At 41.9% G+C, this 21,228-nt stretch overlaps 1 pseudogene; it reads left to right on the top strand.

Annotated features, from left to right (window-relative positions):
* Positions 1-17,817: 17,817 nt before the first annotated feature.
* On the top strand, positions 17,818-18,618 carry LOC108512545 (40S ribosomal protein S3a-like; annotated as a pseudogene).
* The last annotated feature ends 2,610 nt before the right edge of the window (positions 18,619-21,228 follow it).

Here is a 21,228-nt window from a genome sequence, read left to right as displayed (position 1 = left end):
TTTTTTTGAGACAGGGCCTCACTCTGTCACCCCCAACTGGAGTGCAGTGGTGCCATCTCCCCTCACTGCAACCTCCACCTCCCAGGCTCAAATGATTCTCCTGCCTCAGCCTCCTGAGTAACTGGGATTACAGGTACATGCCACTATTGTCCGGCTAATTTTTGTATTTTTAGTAGAGGTGGGGCTTCAGTATGTTGGCCAGGCTGGTCTCAAACTCCAGACCTCAAATGATCCGCCCGCCTCAGCCTTCCAAAGTACTGGGGTTACAGGGGTAAGCTACAACACCCCCAGCCATATATATCTTCTTAACCTTCCACCACCCCTAGCTTCCCACTATTATTAACATTTTGCATTAATGTGGTACATTTGTCACAATGAATGAGCCAAGATTGATGCATTATTATTAACTAAAATTTCATAGTTTACATTAGGGTTCACTCTTTAGGTTGTACATTCTATGGGTTCCGTCAGTTACATAATAACATGTATTCACCATTACAATATCATATAGAAACAGAATAGTCACACTGCTGCAGGTGGATGCCCAGTTATTCTAATAGACTGGGTACTTTGCTAAGACTTTTATTCTGAGAGGGACAGTTGGGGGAATACTGACCGAATTTCATGTTGTAATTGTACAAGAGAAGAAATTGATTTTCTTCACAGAGAATTGATTTTCTCAAGGTCACACAACGAATGCTAGCTAAATTGAGAACGAACACTGATCTACAAATCAGAATTTCAATTTTAATTTTTAATGGAAGCTGTCTTTTCAACGAGCAATGTACTTGTATGTGTTACCTGGTACCTTCTAAGTGAGAAGGTGGTTTTTCCATACAGATTAAATAATCAGAGGGTTATTTGGTGAAACAAAGCAAAAAGATTAAGAGAGTCTTGGAAGATATTTCATGCAGGTTGTGAGGTAACCTGAACATTTTTCCTACTTTACTATGTACTCCACTTTTCTAGTAACATAAATGATCATATCTCTTAGGGATGGTGTCTTTTTTCAGTCACTAGATACACACACACGCACACACATGCACACACATTCACTGTTTTATTTTCTTTGTCCTTGATTAAACATATCACAATACTTGTATATCATTATGCTGATACATTCAACATTCAGTTCTAAGCTCTTGTTCTTTGACAGGTGCTGTAAGAGGGGTGGAAATTTCAGGAACACCTGCACTTTTCTTGATAAATGTTTCAGAGATTCTCCCATGCCTTTTATAAACTTTTGGAAGCTTTCAAAATTTTATCTTTTATGTTTGGTTACAGAGAGTTAGTATGTTTACTTTATGTTAATTTTTCTGACATTGTACCTAAATTCCAGAAGTTACTGCTGTTTGGGGCTGGGTAATCAATAGGGACTGTCAACAGAAATCATTTAGCCTTCCCTTGGTTCTAACCACTTTCCCCAAATACATTGTCTCTATGAAGTCTATGCATGTAATATCCCACATGCCTTATTGTAGGTGATTCTATTTTCATAGGAAGCAGGTAATATAAAACATTCTAACTTTGGGAGGCCGAGGCGGGCGGATCACGAGGTCAGGAGATCGAGACCATCCTGGCGAACACGGTGAAACCCCGTCTCTACGAAAAATACAAAAAAAAATTAGCTGGGCGTGGTGGCGGGTGCCGGTAGTCCCAGCTACTCGGGAGGCTGAGGCAGGAGGATGGCGTGAACCCAGGAGGTGGAGCTTGCAGTGAGCCAAGATTGTGCCACTGCACTCCAGCCTGGGTGACAGAGCGAGACTCTGTCTCAAAAAAAAAAAAAAAAAAAAAAAAACCATTTTAAAACTATTTCTCTTTCTTTCTATTCCATTCAAGATTTTCAAATAGGTGAAGCTACAATTAGGACTGGCTACTTCAGTGAGTATTCAGTGAGTATATTACCCTTTGAAGGGCAGGATTCACCCAGGTCATCTTAAGATAGAATAAATCAGCTTTAGAAAGTGAGACCTTGTTGTTAGTCAGAGGGGAGCATTGAATTACTGCCTCTACTGGACATCACCTCTCGGGGCTCATTACTTTTCCCAGAACCCAATTATCTTACCACGTCACAAAGTATTTTACTTAGTCATTAGATGTTTGAATTACAGAGGTAAAATTTTCTATTATTTGCAGACAAAATATGGAAGGGTAGACAATCTGGAAAGAGAGGTAGAACAGAATGTTTCTAAATTTATACTATTGACGATAATAAAACTTCAGAGAAAAGAGCAAAATCACCAAATTAAAAACAACAACATGAATATCTGCTCCAATCAATGAAGAAACACAAACGTGTTAAACGTCAAGACAAAACCCTGCCTATCGTTGATGCTCAATCAAAATTTGTGGAATTGAATTGGCTTTGTTAATTCAAGGTTGATTTATCTAATGAGACACTGGAGGGCTGCTATTATGTCTCTGTAAAGAGAGGTAGTTACACTTCAGACAGCAGAAGTGTGGAAAATCAGGCTGATGTGGTTGTTTTGTTGTTGTTGTTGTTGTTGTTTGGTTTTGAGACAGGGTCTTACTCTGTCACCTAGACTGGAGTGCAGTGGTGCAATCACAGCTCACTGCAGCCTCTAACACCTGAGCTCACTGATCCTTCTACCTCAGCCTCCCGAGTAGCTGGGATCATAGCTGCGTGCCATGATACCCGGCTAATTTTTATTTTTTAATATGGAGATGGGGTTTCACTATATTGCCAGGCTGTTCTCAAACTACTGGGCTCAAGTGATTCCTCTGCCTTAATTTACCAAAGTGCTGAGATTACAGGTGTGAGCCACCATGCCCAAGGCTTTTGTTTTCTCAATTTTGTTTTAATATTAAATTCTAATAAACTTTTTTCATTATGAAAATATTCAGGCAGGCATAAATGTAGAAGAATTAGTAGCATGGGCCCGCGTTATAAATCAGCCAGCTTCAACAATTGTAAATATGTCAATTTTGTTTCATCTATTGTTTCATTACTGTTTTATATATACACATATAACTTTATTGAGCTGAAATTTACATACCATAAAATTCACCCACTGCACTGCATAATTTAACGCTTTTTAGTAAGTTTATAGTTGTGCAGCTATCATGAAAATCTGACCTGAGAACATTTCTATCATCTACCTAAAAGTTCCCTGTGTTCATTTGGAGTCAATCCCCCTTTTGACCCCATACCCAGGTAACCACTGCTCTGCCTTCCATCTCTATATATTTGCCTTTTGGGGACATTTTATATTAATGCAATCATACAATATTTCCTGTTTTCCATATACCTTCTTTAATTTAGCATGTATCTGAGACTTATCATTTTCATGGCCTGCATTAGTAGTTCTAACATTGCCACATAATCTCTCATTGTAAAATTAGGCTAGATTTGTTTATCTAGTTAACCATTACTGTACATTTGTTTCCACTTTTTGGCTATTATGAATAATGCTGCTAGAAACATTAATGCCTAAATGTGGAAAAGTACTTTGGTTTCCCTTCTAGACACCTAGAAGTGGAATGACTGTGTCCTGTTGATGGCAGCAGCAGGCAGTCCTGAGGGGCCGCTGTCGTCGCGCCGGCTGCAGGGGGAAGGCACAAGCGGTGGCGGCAGGAGCGGCTATAGGAGCAGCAGTGGCGGCGATGGGACCCCTGTGCCACGCGTCCCCTGTGCGCCGTGTCCCCAAGGCAGCTGACTGCACCGCCCCCACCCTCGTGCGGCAGGGTGGATCCGTCCTGGCGGGACCCCCTCCACTCCCCACCCCAGGCCCGGAGCCTTCTCCACTCTGGACCCTGGCCACTTGCCACCGTTGTCGCCCGCCGCCGCCGCGGGGAGGTGTACGGAGGCGGCAGACGGTCTCGGGAGCCCGCCGCCCTGGGGGCTGCAGTGATGGGGCCGGGCTGAGTCACCTGCCAGCGGGGTAGTAAGGCAGTCGGGCACGGAGGGGCGGGCCTCGAGGGGACTGCAGGGGGAGCTGGGCATGGGACGGTGCCGCACTTGCACATGGAGTTCGGGGGCCAGGCCGGGGACATGGAGCTGGGGCCGGGCTTCGGGGCCGAGGCAGGAAGTGGGAGCTGCACCCTCTTCGGGAACCCAGCCAGCGGCCAGGCCACCGCGCCCACCCGGCCGATGGCACCGGGTTCCTGCGCTTCGGGAGGAGGCTCTGCGCGGGACTGCCCGGGTCCGCCCAGCATCGGAGTGATCGCCGAGCCTGACACTCTGGAAGGTTGGGCCTGGGGCGCGCAGTCTACTCCGGAGGCTTTCCCACTGGCCAGGGCTTCGAGCAGGGTGAGAGGAAGCTCCGGGTCACTCCCAAGTGCTGGCACCACAGGAAGAACTTGTGGCGACATCACCCCTGCCCCAGGTGCCACCTGGGTGCAGTGAGGACCTGGAGCCCCTGCACCAGGCTGTGAGGAGACTTGACCAGAGCTGCCTGAATGCTCCACGGAGCAGGTGGGAGCCCACCCTCCCAGGTGCAGGACCCTGGAGTCTCTGCACTCTGCACCCTCGGGGGCCCAGGGGCCGGCCTCCCCTTGCCCTTGCAGGCTCCTGGGTATCTGCTCCTGCTGCCTAGCCTCTCCCCACTCCCAGTGCCTGCTTGGATCTCGGAGCAGGGTTGGGGCCGAGCCCCAGCACTCACACAGCCCGGCTAGGTGTGTGCACACTCGGGGCAGTGCTGACATACCAGTCCCCTGCCACCTCGGCCCGCTTCGGACCTTGGGCACCAACAAGCACTTTTTAAAAATATGCTTTAAGTTCTGGGATTCATGTGCAGAACATGCAGATTTGTTACATAGGTATACACGTGCCATGGTGGTTTGCTGCATCCATCAACCCGTCATCTACATTAGGTGTTTTTCCTAATGCTATCTCTCCCCTAGCCCCCCACCCCACAATAGGCCCCGGTATGTGATGTTCCCCTCCCTGTGTCCATGTGTTCTCAATGTTCAACTCCCACTTATGAGTGAGAAGTGTTTGGTTTTCTGTTCCTGTGTTAGTTTGCTGAGAATGATGGTTTCCAGCTTCATCCATGTCCCAGCAAAGGATAAGAACGCATCCTTTTCTATGACTGCATAGTATTCCATGGCATATATGTGCCACATTTTCTTTACCCAGTTTATCATTGATGAGCATTTGGGTTGGTTCCAAGTCTTTGCTATTGTGAATAGTTCTGCAATAAACATACATGTACATGTGTCTTTATAGGAGAATGATTTATAATCCTTCGGGTATATACCCAGTAATGGGATTGCTAGGTCAAATGATATTTCTGGTTCTAGATCCTTGAGGTATCACCACACTGTCTTCCACAATGGTTGAACTAATTTACACTTCCACCAACAGTGTAAAAGCGTTCCTATTTCTCCAAATCATCTCCAGCATCTGTTGTTTCCTGACTTTTAAATGATCACCATTCTAATTGGCGTGAGATGGTATCTCATAGTGGATTTGATTTGCATTTCTCTAATGACCAGTGATGATGAGCTTTTTTTTCATATGTTTCTTGGCCACATAAATATCTTCTTTTGAGAAGTGTCTGTTCATATCCTTCACCCACTTTTTGATGGGGTTTTCTTCCTGTAAATTTAAGTTTCTTGTAGATTCTGCATATTAGCCGTTTGTCAGATGGATAGATTGCAAAAATGTTCTCCCATTCTGCAGGTTGCCTGTTCACTCTGATGATAGTTTCTTTTGCTGTGCAGAAGCTCTTTAGTTTAATTAGATCCAATTTGTCAATTTTGGTTTTTGTTGCCATTGCTTTTGGTGAATTAGTCATGAAGTCTTTGCCAGGACCTATGCCCTGAATGGTATTGTCTAGGTTTATCTTCTAGGGTTTTTATGGTTTTAGGTCTTATGTTTAAGTCCTTAATCCATCTTGAGTTAATTTTTGTATAAGGTGTAAGGAAGGGGTCCGATTTCAGTTGTCTGCCTATGGCTAGCCAGTTTTCCCAGCACCATGTATTAAATAGGGAATCCTTTCCCTATTCCTTCTTTTTGTCAGGTTTGTCAAAGATCAGATGGTTGTAGATGTGTGGCATTATTTCTGAGGCCTCTTTTCTGTTCCATTGGTCTATATATCTGTTTTGGTACCAGTACCATGCTGTTTTGGTTACTGTGGCCTTATAGTATAGTTTGAAGTCAAGTAGCGTGATGCCTCCAGCTTTATTATTTTTGCTTAGGATTGTCTTGGCTATACAGGCTCTTTTTTGGTTTCATGTGAAATTTAAAGTAGTTTTTTCTAATTCTGTGAAGAAGTCAATGCTAGCTTGACGGGGCTAGCATTGAATCTATAAATTACTTTGAACAGTGTGGCCATTTTCAGGATGTTGATTCTTCCTTTCCATGAGCATGGAATGTTTTTCCATTTGTTTGTGTCCTTATTTCCATGAGCAGTGGTTTGTAGTTCTCCTTGAAGAGGTCCTTCACATCCCTTGTAAGTTGTATTCCTAGGTATTTTGTTCTCTTTGTAGCAATTGTGAATGGGAGTTCACTCATGATTTGGCTCTCTGTTTGTCTAGCATTGGTGTAAAGGAATGCTTGTGATTTTTGCACATTGATTTTGTATACTGAGACTTTTCTGAAGTTGCTTGTCAGCTTAAGGGGATTTTGGGCTGAGACGATGGGGTTTTCTAAATATACAATCATGTCATCTGCAAACAGAGACAATTTGACTTCCTCTCTTTCTATTTGAATACCCTTTATTTCTTTCTCCTGCCTGATTGCCCTGGCCAGAACTTCCTATTTAACTTCCTGTGTTAAATAGGAGTGGTGAGAGAGTGCATCCTTGTCTTGTGCTGGTTTTCAAATGGAATGCTTCCAGATTTTGCCCATTCAGTATGATATTCGTTGTGGATTTGTCATAAATAGCTCTTATTATTGTGAGATACATCCCATCAATACCTAGTTTATTGAAAGTTTTTAGCATGAAGGAATGTTGAATGTTATCAAAGGCCTTTTCTGCATATATTGAGATAATCATGTGGTTTTTGTCATTGGTTCTGTTTATGTGATGGATTACGTTTATTGATTTGTGTACGTTGAAACAGCCTTGCATCCTAGGGATGAAGATGACTTGATCATGATGGATAAGCTTTTTGATGTGCTCCTGGCTTCTGTTTGCCAGTATTTTACTGAGGATTTTCACACTGATGTTCATCAGGGATATTGGCCGGATATTTTCTTTTTTTGTTGTGTCTCTGCCAGGTTTTAGCATCAGGATAATGCTGGTCTCATAAAATGAGTTAGGGAGGAATCTCTCCTTTTCTATTGTTTGGAATAGTTTCAGAAGGAATGGTACCACCTCTTCTTTGTACCTCTGGTAGAATTCAGCTGTAAATCCATTTGGTCCTGGGCTTGTTGGTAGGCTATTATTACTGCCTCAATTTCAGAACTTGTTATTAATCTATTCAGGGGTTCGACTTCTTCCTGGTTTAGTCTTGGGAGGGTGTATGTGTCCAGGAATTTATCGATTTCTTCTAGATTTTCTAGTTTATTTGTGTAGAGGTGTTTATAGTATTCTCTGATGGAAGTTTGTATTTCTGTGGGATCAGTGGTGATATCCCCTTTATTTTTTATTGTGTCTATTTGATTCTTCCTTCTTTTCTTCTTTATTAGTCTGGCTAGCAGTCCATCTATTTTGTGAATCTTTTCCAAAAAACAGCTCCTGGATTCATTGATTTTTTTTGAAGTGTTTTTCATGTCTCTATCTCCTTCAGTTTTGCTCTGATCTTAGTTATTTCCTGTCTTCTGCTAGATTTTGAATTAGTTTGCTCTTGCTTCTCTAGTTCTTTTAATTGTGATGTTAGGGTGTTAATTTTAGATCTTTCTCACTTTCTCCCATGGGCATTTAGTTCTATAAATTTCCCTCTAAACACTACTTTAGCCGTGTCCCAGAGATTCTGGTATGTTGTGTCTTTGTTCTCATTGGTTTCAAAGAACTTATTTATTCCTGCCTTAATTTCGTTATTTACCCAGTAGTCATTCAGGAGCAGGTTGTTCAGTTTCCATGTAGTTATGAGGTTTTGAGTGAGTTAATACTGAGTTCTAATTTGATTGCACTGTGATCTGAGAGACTTATTTTTATGGTTTCCCTTCTTTTGCATTTGCTGAGGAATGTTTTACTTCCAATTGTGTGGTCAATTTTAGAAAAAGTGTGATGTGGTGCTGAGAAGAATGTATATTCTGTTACTTTGAGGTGGAGAGTTCTATAGATATCTATTAGGTCTGCTTGGTCCAGAGCTGAGTTCAGGTCCTGAATATCCTTTCTAATTTTTTGTCTTGTTGATCTAATATTGACAGTGGGACGTTAAAGTCTCCCACTATTATTGTGTGAGAGTCTGGGTCTCTTTGTATGTCTCTAAGAACTTGCTTTATAAATCTGGGTGCTCCTGTATTGGGTGCATATATATTTAGGATAGGTAGCTCTTCTCGTTGCATTGATCCCTTTAAGAATGTTGAATATTGGCCCCCACTCTCTGCTGGCTTGTAGGTTTTCTGCAGAGAGACTCACTGTTAGTCTGATGGGCTTCCCTTTGTGGGGTAACCCGACCTTTCTCTCTGGCTGCCCTTAACATTTTTTCCTTCATTTCAACCTTGGTAAATCTGACGATTATGTGTCTTGGGGTTGCTCTTCTCAAGGAGTATCTCTGTGGTGTTCTCTGTATTTTCTGAATTGAATGTTGGCCTATCTTGCTAGGTTGGGGAAGTTCTCCTGGATAATATCTTGATGAGTGTTTTCCAAATTGGTTCCATTCTCCCCATCACTTTAAGGTACACCAACCAAATATAGGTTCTCCTTTTCACATAGTCCCATATTTCTTGGAGCTTTTGTTTGTTCTTTTTCGCTTTTTTCTCTAATCTTGTCTTCACACTTTATTTCATTCAATTGATCTTCAATCTCTGATATTCTTTCTTCCACTTGATCGATTTGGCTATTGATACTTGTGTATGCTTCACGAAGTTCTCGTGCTGTGTTTTTCAGCTCCATCAGGTCATTTCTGTTCTTCTCTATTCTGGTTATTCTAGTTAACAATTTCTCTAACCTTTTTTCAAGGTTCTTGGCTTCCTCGCATTGGGTTAAAACAAGTTCCTTTAGCTCAGAGGAGTTTGTGATTACCCACCGTCTGAAGCCTACTTCTGTCAATTCATCAAACTCATTCTCCATCCAGTTTTGTTCCCTTGCTGGCGATGAGTTGTAATCCTTTGGAGTAGAAGAGGTATTCTGGTTTTTGGAATTTTCAGCCTTTTGAGCTGGTTTTCCTCATCTTCGTGGATTTATCTACCTTTGGTCTTTGATTTGGTGATCATTGGATAGGGTTTTTGTGTGAATGTCCTTTTTGTTGATGTTGATGCTATTCCTTTCTGTTTGTTAGTTTTCCTTCTAACAGGCCCCTCTGCTGCAGGTCTACTGGAGTTTGCTGGAGGTCCATTCCAGACCCTATTTGCCTGGGTATCACCAGTGGAGGCTGCAGAACAGCAAAGATTGCTCCCTGTTCCTTCCTCTGGAAACTTCTTCCCAGACAGGCACCTGCCAGATGCCAGCCAGAGCTCTCCTGTATGTGTCTGTCAACCCCTGCTGGGAGGTGTCTCCCAGTCAGGGGGCACGGGGCTCAGGGACCCACTTGAGGAGACAGCCTGTCCCTTAGCAGAGCTTCAGTGCTGTGCTGGGAGATTCACTGCTCTCTTCAGAGCCGGCAGGCAGGAACCTTTAAGTCTGCTGAAGCTGTGCCCACAGTCGCCTCTTCCCCCAGGTGCTCCATCCCAGGGAGATGGGAGTTTTATCTATAAGCCCCTGATGGAGGCTGCTCCCTTTCTTTCAGAGATGCCCTTCCCAGAGAGGAGGAATCTAGAAAGCCAGTCTGGCTACAGTGGCTTTGCGAGCTGTGGTGGGCTCCACCCAGTTGGAACTTGCTGGCAGCTTTGTTTACACTGTGAGGGGAAAACTGCCTATTCAAGCCTCAGTAATGGCAGATGCCCCTCCCCCCACCTAGCTCAAGTGTCCCAGGTCAACTTCAGACTGCTGTGCTGGCAGCGAGAATTTCAAGCCAGTGAATCTTAGCTTGCTGGGTTCCATCAGGGTGGGATCCACTGAGCTAGACCACTTGGCTCCCTGGCTTCAGTCCCCTTTCCAAGGCAGTGAATGGTTCTGTCTCGCATTTCAGGTGCCACTGAGGTATGAAAAAAACTCCTGCAGCTAGCTCAGTGTCTGCCCAAATGGCCACCCAGTTTTGTGCTTGAAACCCAGGGCTCTAATGGTGTAGGCACCCAAAGGAATCTGCTGGTCTGCAGGTTGCAAAGACTGTAGGAAAAGCATAGTATCTGGGCTGGAATGCACCGTTCCTCAGGGCACAGTCCCTCATGGCTTCCCTTGGCCCAGGGAGGGAGTTCCCCGACCCCTTGGACTTCCTGGGTTTGCTTTGGTTCACCCTCTGGGGGCTGCACCCACTGTCTAAACAGTCCTGATGAAATGAGCCAGATACCTCAGTTGGAAATGCAGAAATCACCTGCCTTCTGCGTTGATCTTGCTGGGAGCTGTAGACCAGAGCTGTTCCTATTCGGCCATCTTGTCAGCCACCTATATGACATTTTTTTCCCCAGTCATCCATTGATGGTTGATGGACCCTTAGGCTGATTCTATATTTTTGATATTGTAAATAGTGCTGTGAGAAACATATGAACGCAAGTATCTTCTGGATATGACCTCTTTTTAAAGAACTTGTATCTTTGTTTATCTTACTTTATCAAGGGCCAGATCTTTGATCTACCAAATTTATATTCTGACTGAAGTTATCTTATACTCCAAAACTGGTTACTTCAGTAACTAAAAGTTAGTAAAATTCATCATTTAGAGGAATGTAGACCAAATTTGACTCTCCATTTTTTAAAAAGTCAGTTTGTTGATCTCATGTAGGAATCTATACATTAATGTTAATAAATTAATTTACTGAGGCAGTTTATTGAGAGACACTAAAAGCTCTCTTCAGTGAAAGACATTTGTTTGCCCTCATAGTGTCTGTGCATCTGTGCTTTCTGCACATAAAGTCTATGAAAATTTTGTCCAAGCTTTTAATGAAGAGGCAAGACATTGTCTCCAAATGTGCAGTCTCTGAAAATGATCATCTTCTCTTTCTTGAGAGGAAGAGAAATCTTGAGTAGTATTAACTCAAGTTTTATCCCAAGCCACTTTTAACACAGCAAGCAGTCATTGAGATCTACAAGCATCAGGTTGATTTGCTTCCAAATCAACATACTTCTGGAGCTAAAAATTATGGGGACAAAAAGATATTGTGGTTTGTTTTATCGAGTCTTAGTTATTTTAAATATATAGAGCAAATAGGATTTATCACCACACAGATGTAAACATAAGCAGTAATACATGCACCCTATTTATTGAATTATCTTAATAATAGTTTATAGCTTAAATGTCATTTTACATTCTTTTCTTATTTCTTATCATAAAAAATACTTTGAAGTCAAAAAGGAAAACATTCTTTTTTTTACTTTAAAAATCAGCACCTGAGTGAACCCCAGAGCAGTTTAGCAAGACATCCAAAGGCAGATAGCTGGTAAGTGGCAGAATGGAAATTCAGATTCAGAGCTCGGAATCACCACATAACCTGGAAAGTTGTCATTCTAATAAATGAAAAATATGACTCTGAATGTTTGTCATTATTTAGCCTGGCTCCTAAAATACAGATTCACTTTCTAATCCTAATAAAATGAATACCTTTAGACTGTTTATTAAGGAACCTTCAGGGGCATCTCAACAGTATCCTGGATTAGAAACAAGTTCCAGGAAGAATTATCTTAAGAGTTACAGGAGCCACAGGTTCAAGGAATGGGCAGCTGTTACTGCTTTTGCTAAGTAGGTCCATGGAAGGCAGGTTGGGTTTCTTGAAGGAATAACTGCAGTTTACCAATTGCCTCCCAACTGAGCATTATTATACAACAGTTTGCAGGAAAACAGACACATTTCTTCTCAGCTAAATTACTATTTGTATTTCCTATCAGCCTTAAAGTAAATAAATGCCATTTAGTGACTTTTCATGAGTGACACCAATAATTTGGTTGACATAGTGAAAACAACATCATAAAAATAGAAGTCAACTCAATTGGAAGAGTAGAAAGAGGCTAGAGATGAAAACAGTGAAGATCCTCTTTGAAATGCTTGCAATGTAGTTATTGGTGATGAAGGAGTTAAGAATACGCCATCCCCAAAATATGCTGCTCTGGCATCATGATTATTGCTGTTCAAGGTACTTAAAAAACAGTAGGTGCAAAAAGATCCTTCTGACCATTTTTGTGTTTCTTAAAAGCAGGAGGCGGCATTCCCATTTGAAAGATGAGCTCCCTATAAAAGCAACACTCTTATCATCAAGAATAGAAAGTTGAAGCCGAGAGAGCTCCACAAATTGACCTTGTTAAACTAACGCTTATCTTCTTAGTCACTTCTTTACCCAATTAACTACCCTAGCCAAAGCCCCTTTGCCTTATTATATTTGCAACAGTATTCGTTGTCCAATTCAGTATACAAGTGGGTGACTCTAGCTGCTTTTTGGGGTCTTCATGTTCTTATGAGGGCTTCTGTGTCATGTAAACTTGTATTAAATAAATTTGTATGTTTTTCTCCTGTTAATCTGTCTATATCGACTGAACTTTAGGGTCCAGGCAGAACCCAAAGAGGATGGAGGTAGAGTTTTGACTCCCCTACAGCTAGCTGAATGATCAAAATTGAAGATATTCCATGTTCTTTCTGAGTTTCTTTGAAATTAAAAACGTAGACAACCACTCAACTAATATGTCAGCCAGATATGTTTTCTGTCCTTATTGCCTTACTGATGAAATTGCCTTTATTCGTAAAAAATAAATGTGGGAGTCTTTTTTATTTTTTTCTAATGACATTAACTTGACATTTACCTTGGTGCTCTTGGGAACCATAAATGGGCCCTGTACTACTTGTTACAGAATATAAATTCCCAGAACTACAAGAACACCATATTCCTCAAGTTACTGAAGAATTTCATGATCCATGTAATGCAAGGTTTTTGAGAACTTGGGCTTTTTTGACTTGATGGCCTGACTGATGAATGTCTCACTAGGAAGGAATGTTTGTTTAAGGCAGTTTTCCTGATCACATAAAAATATCAATAACCCCTGCTGGTAGTATGTTCTCCAAACTCAGCTGCCTCTGTGGGAACAGCTATTTATATGCATTATAGGTAATTTGCTTTTTAAAGGGAGTGAAAATTATCCTTCTGATATGTGCAATTCTAATCCTTGGGCCTGGCAATCAAGAAGATGGTTCATGAGAAGTATCCCTTTCAGGTACATATTTATGACAAGAAATATCCCTTGGGAGATGTAAGATGTTGATGTGAAAATAATGGCTTTGCCAGTAGAAGGCTTTCTTCACCCAGTCATCTCCTCTGCCACTTTCTTCTCGCTGGAACTCGAAGTGGAGTGTGGCACCTGAACTGTAGGTGTACCAGATACTCCAGATGGGGAAAAGGTACAGCTGAAGTGGGAGGTGTTTTTGAGCCAGCCCCTCTTCAGCCACATAGACTAGGTAAGTGGGTGGTTCTATCTATGGCTCCAATGTGGTGTTTGTCACTGTTTGCCTTGTGTTCTGGTTTTTGGTAATATGTCTAGATTCCTTTTGTAAAGCAAAAGTTGTGTCCAGCAAATCTCTGTATTCCCCCAAACACATAGGACAGAAGCACTATGGAATATGTTCAGGTCTATAGAAATGGAAGAAAGGAAAGGAGGAAAAGAGAGAAAGAGAGGTGAGGAAGAAGGGAGGGAGGGAGGGAGAAAGAGAAAGAAGGAAGGATTCTATTGCTGATAGAGCTAAAGTTCCACTTTGGTTCCCATACAAACAAATATTTCCCAGAATTTTTCTAACCTGTCATAATTCTTGGGTTCATAACTGAGAAATTCATATATTCCAGTGTGTTAGATTTTAGTACATTTTAATAATTTTAACATAGGTAAAAAGAAAAGATAGAAAACTATACTTCATTTCTACCAATATTTATAGAATGGCACTGTGTGGTGGATGTTGTACTAATAGTAAACATTAGCAAAGATACATTCAATCACAAATAAATTTAACAAAAATTTCTTGTGCATTTAATGTGTTTACTGCTCCTTTTGTGGGGAATACAGCAGTTAACAAAACAAAGTCCCCATCCTCACGGTCAGGCCATGTGGTTAGGCTCACCAATGCAGCCTTCAAGGAAGTGATGCATAGGGAAGTGGTTAAGATGCACATGTGCTCTCTACATCCTGTCTTCTCTCCCTACTGGATGTCAATGAGACATCAGAAGGCATCTGTGTCAAAGATGCAGACCATCTGTCAGCCTTGATCTCTCAATGACTTTAGGGACAAGTCTCACACCCACCCTCTCAACAGAAACGTCTGCATCAAACTCTAACATGCACAACATATAAACTTTTACTATATTGGCTCCTGAACTTTGAGAGTTTATACATTACAGCATTTGTTGACCCTTGTCTACTGTACTCACTCAACCCCACTCAACCCCACCAGCCAGGTGAACTCCTTTGAGACTTAGTTTAGGTATCGCCTCCTCCAAGGAAACCTTCTGATCACTTTACCCCTTCACTCACCAGACTAGTTTTAGTACTCCATTTAACACTTCCATATTTCATTTATGAGTTGCGTGTGGTTTTAAAAAATTATGTGTATGTTTTTTGTCTTCACTAAAATGTGACTCCTTGAAAGAATAGACTATTTCATTCTTCTTTGCCTCTCCAGAGCTTAGGACACAGACAGACATAAAGAGGTGCAGAAGAAATATTTGTATAAAATATAATAGGTTTTATTGAGGACATAGTTTATGCTGGAGGATATAGTTTAGAAGACAGATGACTGAAAGGCATATTTGAAAATTTAAAGTCCGTCCCCTAATACAAAAACAGGGAAATGCTGTTTTAAACTGAAATGTGGAAATAATAATTGCTTGGAAATTTCTTATGGATCTGAAGCTCCATGTAAGACTTGGAGGCCAATATTAAAAGAATATTAAATAGTATGCATAGATTTGTCCAACCATACTGTTTTGAAAGGTACATACTGTGACAAGAAGCCTACATTTCCAAGAGCTACCTAATGATAGTCTTTGAAGTCAAGCAAACTTACCTTCAAATCCATCTGCTAACTACACCTTAGGCAAATTACATTCCTTCTCTGAGCATTAGTTTCCTCTTTTGAAAAAGATATAACTCATTGACCATGTGTATTAAGCTATTCTTGCATTGCTATAAAGAAATACCTGAGACTGAGTAAGTTATAAAAAAAAGAGTTTTAATTGACTCAAGGTTCTGTAGACTATACAGGAAGCATAATGCTGACATCTGCTTGGCTTCTGAGGAGGTGTCAGGAAACTTACAGTCAGGGCATGTATTAGTCTGTTCTCACATTGCTGTAAAAAATACCTGAAATTGGGAAATTTATAAAGAAAAGAGGTTTCATTGGCTCACAGTTCTGCAGGCTATCTATGAAGCATGGCAGCATCTGCTTAACTTCTGGGGAGGCCTCAGGAAACTTACAATCATGGTGAAGGCAAAGGGAGAACCATCACTTCACATGACTGGAGCAGAAGGAAGGAAGCGTGGTGGTACCCGTTTCTAAACAACCAGATCTCATCACTATCATGATGACAGCACCGAGGAAAATGGTGTTAAACCATGAAAAACTGCCCCAATGATCCAATCGCCTCCCACCAGGCCCCAGCTCCAACATTTGGGATTACAATTTGACATGAGATTTGGACAGGGACTCAGATCCAAATCATATCATGGCAGAAGGATAAGGGGCAGCAGGCATGCTACATGGCAAAATCAGGAGCAAGAGAGAGCAAGGTGCTTCACACTTTTAAACATCCAGATCTCGCAAGAAGTCATTCACCATCACAAGTGATGGTGGTCTCGAAAAGTGGTGGTCATTTTTGCAATACACTATATGTAACCATCAATCTGGTAGTAAAAACCACAACCACAAAGGAAGGATTGCATGAATGTGACCACTGGCCTATAAGTCACAGCCCAGCTGCCCACACCATCACTCTGCATATACCACAGCCCAGCTGCCCACTCCATCACTTCACATATACCACAGCAAGTGTCTTAGATTGTGTTTCCCAGAGGTCTGAAATGGAGATTTTGTGCTGTGATTTACTGTGGGATCCCCCTCAAAAAACCCTCTAAAGAATGAGAGACAAAGGATTGGGCAGAGGAAAGAAGTTCAGTAAAGACGTAGTTTCACCTAAAGTATAATCTCAGCCTGATCCCATGGGCAGACAGGCATATGAATGGCACCACAGAGTTGTCCAACTTGACTCAATAGTACTAAGCTTCTATTCCTGTCCCCTCACCATATCAATCAGTCAGTTCTCCTGCAAGTTGAAATGTGTGCATGCCTTGGCCTGAAGGACAGGCTTCTCCCTGGATGTATTCATCCCAAGACCCAACCTTGGCAACCTTCAGCTCTGATCCTTTAACTGAGAAGTGATTCCTTTATAGAGCTGCACTTTCCACTCAAAACAGCATTTATTTTTGCAAGCACTTTTCTAACATAGATGGTAGGCTTTTCCAGCATTTTATATTGGTCTGTATTTATCACATGGCTGCCTATTTTCTCTTTCTAATTTGATTAGCATTTATTACATAGAAAAATTAATATAAATAAAAAAATTTAAATACACTTATAAGAGAAACCAAGGCATGCTAGAGATACTCTTTTCTAGGTGCATACACTAGTGTAGTTGGGGAATTTGATGTAGAAGAGAGAGAAAAACGTGGAGTTAATGGTCTCACGTGAATGAGTAGGAGGTTTATGGTAAGGAAGAGGAACAATGAAAAGATAAAGAAATTTTGCAACTGTCATGTGGAAAGCACCTTTAAATAAAGAGCAAAAGTGGAATATTTTGTGCAATGTCCTTCTTCAATTTCTTCCTTCGAACTTAAAAAAATGTTCCAATACTCTGACTGCTTTGAGACATAAATAGGGGTGGGTGGGGCGGAGTATGCAGTGGACAGAAGAGATGGGCAGTTAGGATGGGACAACAGCTAAAACTTTACCTAAATCAGGTGCTGGCAAGAGCAACAGCAAGTGTAAATGCACAGACTCAGAGATATTTGGGTTATATATGCACAGGAAGAAAATCCAGATCACCCTTTCTCATAAACTCGAAGTTTTGCATTCCGAGTCTGGTCTACCTGTTTCACTTCTAAACAGAAATAAGTGGTAGAATAAAGTGTTCTGATAGAAGAGTAAATCACAATTCTGTGCTTTGAATATGTGACCAAGACAGATACTGGTACCAGAAGTAGGGTGTTATGTAGCAAACACCTGGAAATGCGGAGCAGCTTTGAAAGTGGGTAATGCATAGAGACTGAAAAGAGTTTGAAGGTGCGTACTAGAAAAAGCCTAGGTTGTTGTGAATGAAGGACAATTCTAATGAGGGCTTAGAAGGAGAGAGCTGTAGGAAGAGCCTAAATCTTCTTAGAGATTTTCTAAGTAGTCATGATCAGAATGTTGGTAGAAATACGGACAGTAAAGTTCATTCTGCTGAGGTTTTATTTGAAAATGAGGAATATCTTACTGGAAACTGGAGGAAAGGCCACTCTTGTTATAAAGTGGCAAATAACTTGGCTGAATTTTATCCATGTCCTGGTACTCTGTGGAAGGCAGAACCTAAGGACAATGAACTAGAATATTTGATGAAAAGTATCTCAACAAACCACTCAGGGTGCTGCACGGCTTCTCTTGACTGCTTATAGAAAAACGCAAAAAGAGCCTTTTGGCTCTCTAACCAGCACCATGGCAGTTGACAAGAACAAGCGCCTTACGAAAGGCGGCAAAAAGGGAGCCAAGAAGAAAGTGGTTGGTCCATTTTCTAAGAAAGATTGGTGTGATGTGAAAGCACCTGCTATGTTCAATATAAGAAATATTGGAAAGACGCTCATCACCAGGACCCAAGGAACCAAAATTGCACCTGATGGTCTCAAGGGTCATGTGTTTGAAGTGAGTCTTGCTGATCTGCAGAATGATGAAGTTGCGTTTAGAAAATTCAAGCTGATTACTGAAGATGTTCAGGGCAAAAACTGCCTGCCTAACTTCCATGGCATGGACTTACCCGTGACAAAATGTGTTCCATGGTCAAAAAGTAGCAGACAATGATTGAAGCTCATGTTGATGTCAAGGCTACCGATGGTTACTTGCTTTGTCTGTTCTGTGTTGGTTTTACTAAAAAACACAACAATCAGATACAGAAGACTTCTTAGGCTCAGCACCAACAGGTCCGCCAAATCCGGAAGAAGATGATGGAAATCATGATCCGAGAGGTGCAGACAAATGACTTGAAAGAAGTGGTCAATAAATTGATTCCAGACAGCATTGGAAAAGACATAGAAAAGGCTTGCCAATCTGTTTATCCTCTCCATGATGTCTTCGTTAGAAAGTAAAAATGCTGAAGAAGCCCAAGTTTGAATTGGAAAAGCTCATGGAGCTTCATGGTGAAGGCAGTAGTTCTGGAAAAGCCACTGGGGACGAGACAGGTGCTAAAGTTGAATGAGCTGATGGATATGAACCACCAGTCCAAGAATCTGTTTAAAGTTCAGATTTCAAATAGTGTCAAATAAAAAGTGCTATTTGTAAAATAAAAAATGCAAAAAGAGATAATTAAAGATGGAATTCATTATCAAAACAGAAATAGAACTTGAAGATTTGGAAAATTCTCAGCCTGGCCATGTAAAGAAAAAGAAAGTGTGTTTTGGAGCGAATATTAAGGGTGTGGCTAAGCAACTGTTTGAAATGGAGGTTAATATGGATAGAAGGAAGCCAGGTGCTATTCACCGAGACAAGGAAAGAATAATGGCAAAGGCATTTCTGAAATCTTTGTGGATACCCTACTCTCACAGGCCCAAAGTGCCATGGCCTTGCGGGCAGAACAGTTTCAAAAGAGGGACCCAAGGTGCCTGTGGCCTCACTGCCCAGGACCACCTCAAATCTCTGCTCCCTGCATTCTGGTGCAGCATTTCTTGGCTGCCCTAGCTGTTGCTCAAGCCACTCAGCAGGGTACACGCTGTATTACATGGTGGCATCTATGTGATGCTAACTCTGCAGGCACACAGAGTTCATGATCTGTGGAAACATGGCTACCTCCACCTAGATTTCAAAAGATGCCTTGGAGAGCCTTGGAGAAGGCAGAGAACTTCTACCAGGAGAAGACTGCCACTGAAAATTCCCACTAGAGCAATGCCCAGAAGAGGCATGAGGTTGGAGCAACCTATGAGATCTGAGACATGTAGGGCCACCAGTGTGCAGTGGCAGCCTGGGGGAGCCACAGGCACTTGAGTCTAACCCATAACAGCTTCAGCATGAGCTGAGCTCAGGCAATCCATGGGAGTAGGATCCCCTGGAGTCTTGGGGACCCAATCCCTGCCCAGTGTGTCCGGAATAAGGGACATGGAGTCAAAGAATATTATTCTCAGATCTCAAGATTGAATGTTGTTTGCCTTGTTGAGTTTTAGACTCACTCAGGACCTATTACCCCTTTCTGCTTTTCCGTTACTTTTTCTTAGAATGGGAATGCCTATCTGATGCCTGTCCCCCTACTGTATATTAAAAGTACCTTGCTTTATTTCACAGGCTTACAGCTGGAGAAGGAATTTGAATCAGAGAAATCATACCACAAGTTTTATCCGATTTAGATGATATTTAGTTTAGATTTTGGACAGAGATTTTTAAGTTGATGCTGGAATAAGTAAAGGTTTGAGGGGCTATTGGAATGGAATGAACATATTTCATATGTGAGAAGGACACAAATTTAGGGGAGACTGGGGCAGAATGCTATGGTTTGAATTTGCCTGTCTTTCAAAATGTATGGTAAAGTGTAGTCCTCATTGTCATAGTATTAAAAGTGGGTCCTATGGGGAAGTGATTGAGTCATGAGAGATCTGTCCTCACGAATGGATTAGTGCCTTGTCACAGGGGTGGAGGAAACTACTTAGGTCCCTTTTGTCCTGCCATACACAGCAACAAAGCACCATCTTGGAAGCAGAGAGCCACCCTCACCAGAACTGAATGCAGGCACCACAACCTTGAACTTCCCAGCCTCTGGACCTGTGAGAAATAAATTTCTGTTCTTTATAACTTAGCCAGTCTCAGGTATTTTGTCACTGCAACTCCAGTGCACTAAGTCACAGTCTCAGGAAGAAAGCATGCATTCCTCTTTTCTCCCAGTTAGTGCTGCCAGGACCTCCAGAACTCCGGATGGATTCCCCTGGCTGACACGTGAAAAGATTTTTGCTCTAACTTAATAGATAGGACGGACTGGCAAAGCCACAGTTAAATCAGTTGGAGGAGCCACAAATCAAATCATCTTCACAGAAAGGTACAAAGCTAACAAGTCCAAATGTTAATGAGGTTTGGGGAATTTTTTTTTTAGTTGGGGGGTGGGCATTGTTGTTGCTGTTTGGCTTTCTAGACCAGTAAGCCTGCCAGCAGGAATTGCTTACACACAGCTGTCATTTGGGTTCAGAGTGACTCAGAACACTCATAAAGAGATATAAGCCACACATGCCACCACATGTTTCTGGGCCACCCGTGACACAGAGTATATCATTCATTTTCTGACACTTATTTGCCATCTGCTCAGGGAAACCTCCAGAGCAAATTAGTGTAGCCCTCACTTTCAGACATTAAAATCTACAGTTACGGGCACAGTAGCTGCCCTGTGACAAGCATAGTGTTGGGCATTTAACAAATGTGTTCTCATTTAATTCTCACTACATCCTCAAGCAATGCTCTCCCTTTATGCAGATAAGTTTGTCCAAAGGCACCAGGCATTAGTGGCCAGGGAGAATCTAATCTCAGATTTGTCTGGAGCCCAAATTCACACATTTTTGCAACATCATGCAGAGCTAAGGAGAAGTTTGCTCGCAGGTCTCTCCCCCAGCCCCACCTCCTGGCACACCTTTCCCTGTCCTCTCTGCAGCCTTTCCCAAGCACCCAAGACCCAGGTGTCCACTTTTTGGGCCTTGACTTAGGTTTCTATAAAATAGAGTTTTTCCTAGTCTTGCCTTCTCTCATTTAGGGATATACCCCACAGACCATGACACTATGATATCATTCTCTTCTGTATCCTTGCAGGTCTCTCTAGGTACATGAGATGAATCACAGTAACCTGATTCACGTCATGGTCTTGATACTTAGCATAGCT

Source organism: Rhinopithecus bieti, unplaced genomic scaffold (genome assembly GCF_001698545.2).
Source record: "Rhinopithecus bieti isolate Rb0 unplaced genomic scaffold, ASM169854v2 scaffold_28016, whole genome shotgun sequence".
In the NCBI taxonomy this organism is placed as follows: Eukaryota; Metazoa; Chordata; class Mammalia; order Primates; family Cercopithecidae; genus Rhinopithecus; species Rhinopithecus bieti.
This window is presented reverse-complemented; position numbering and strand designations above follow the sequence as displayed.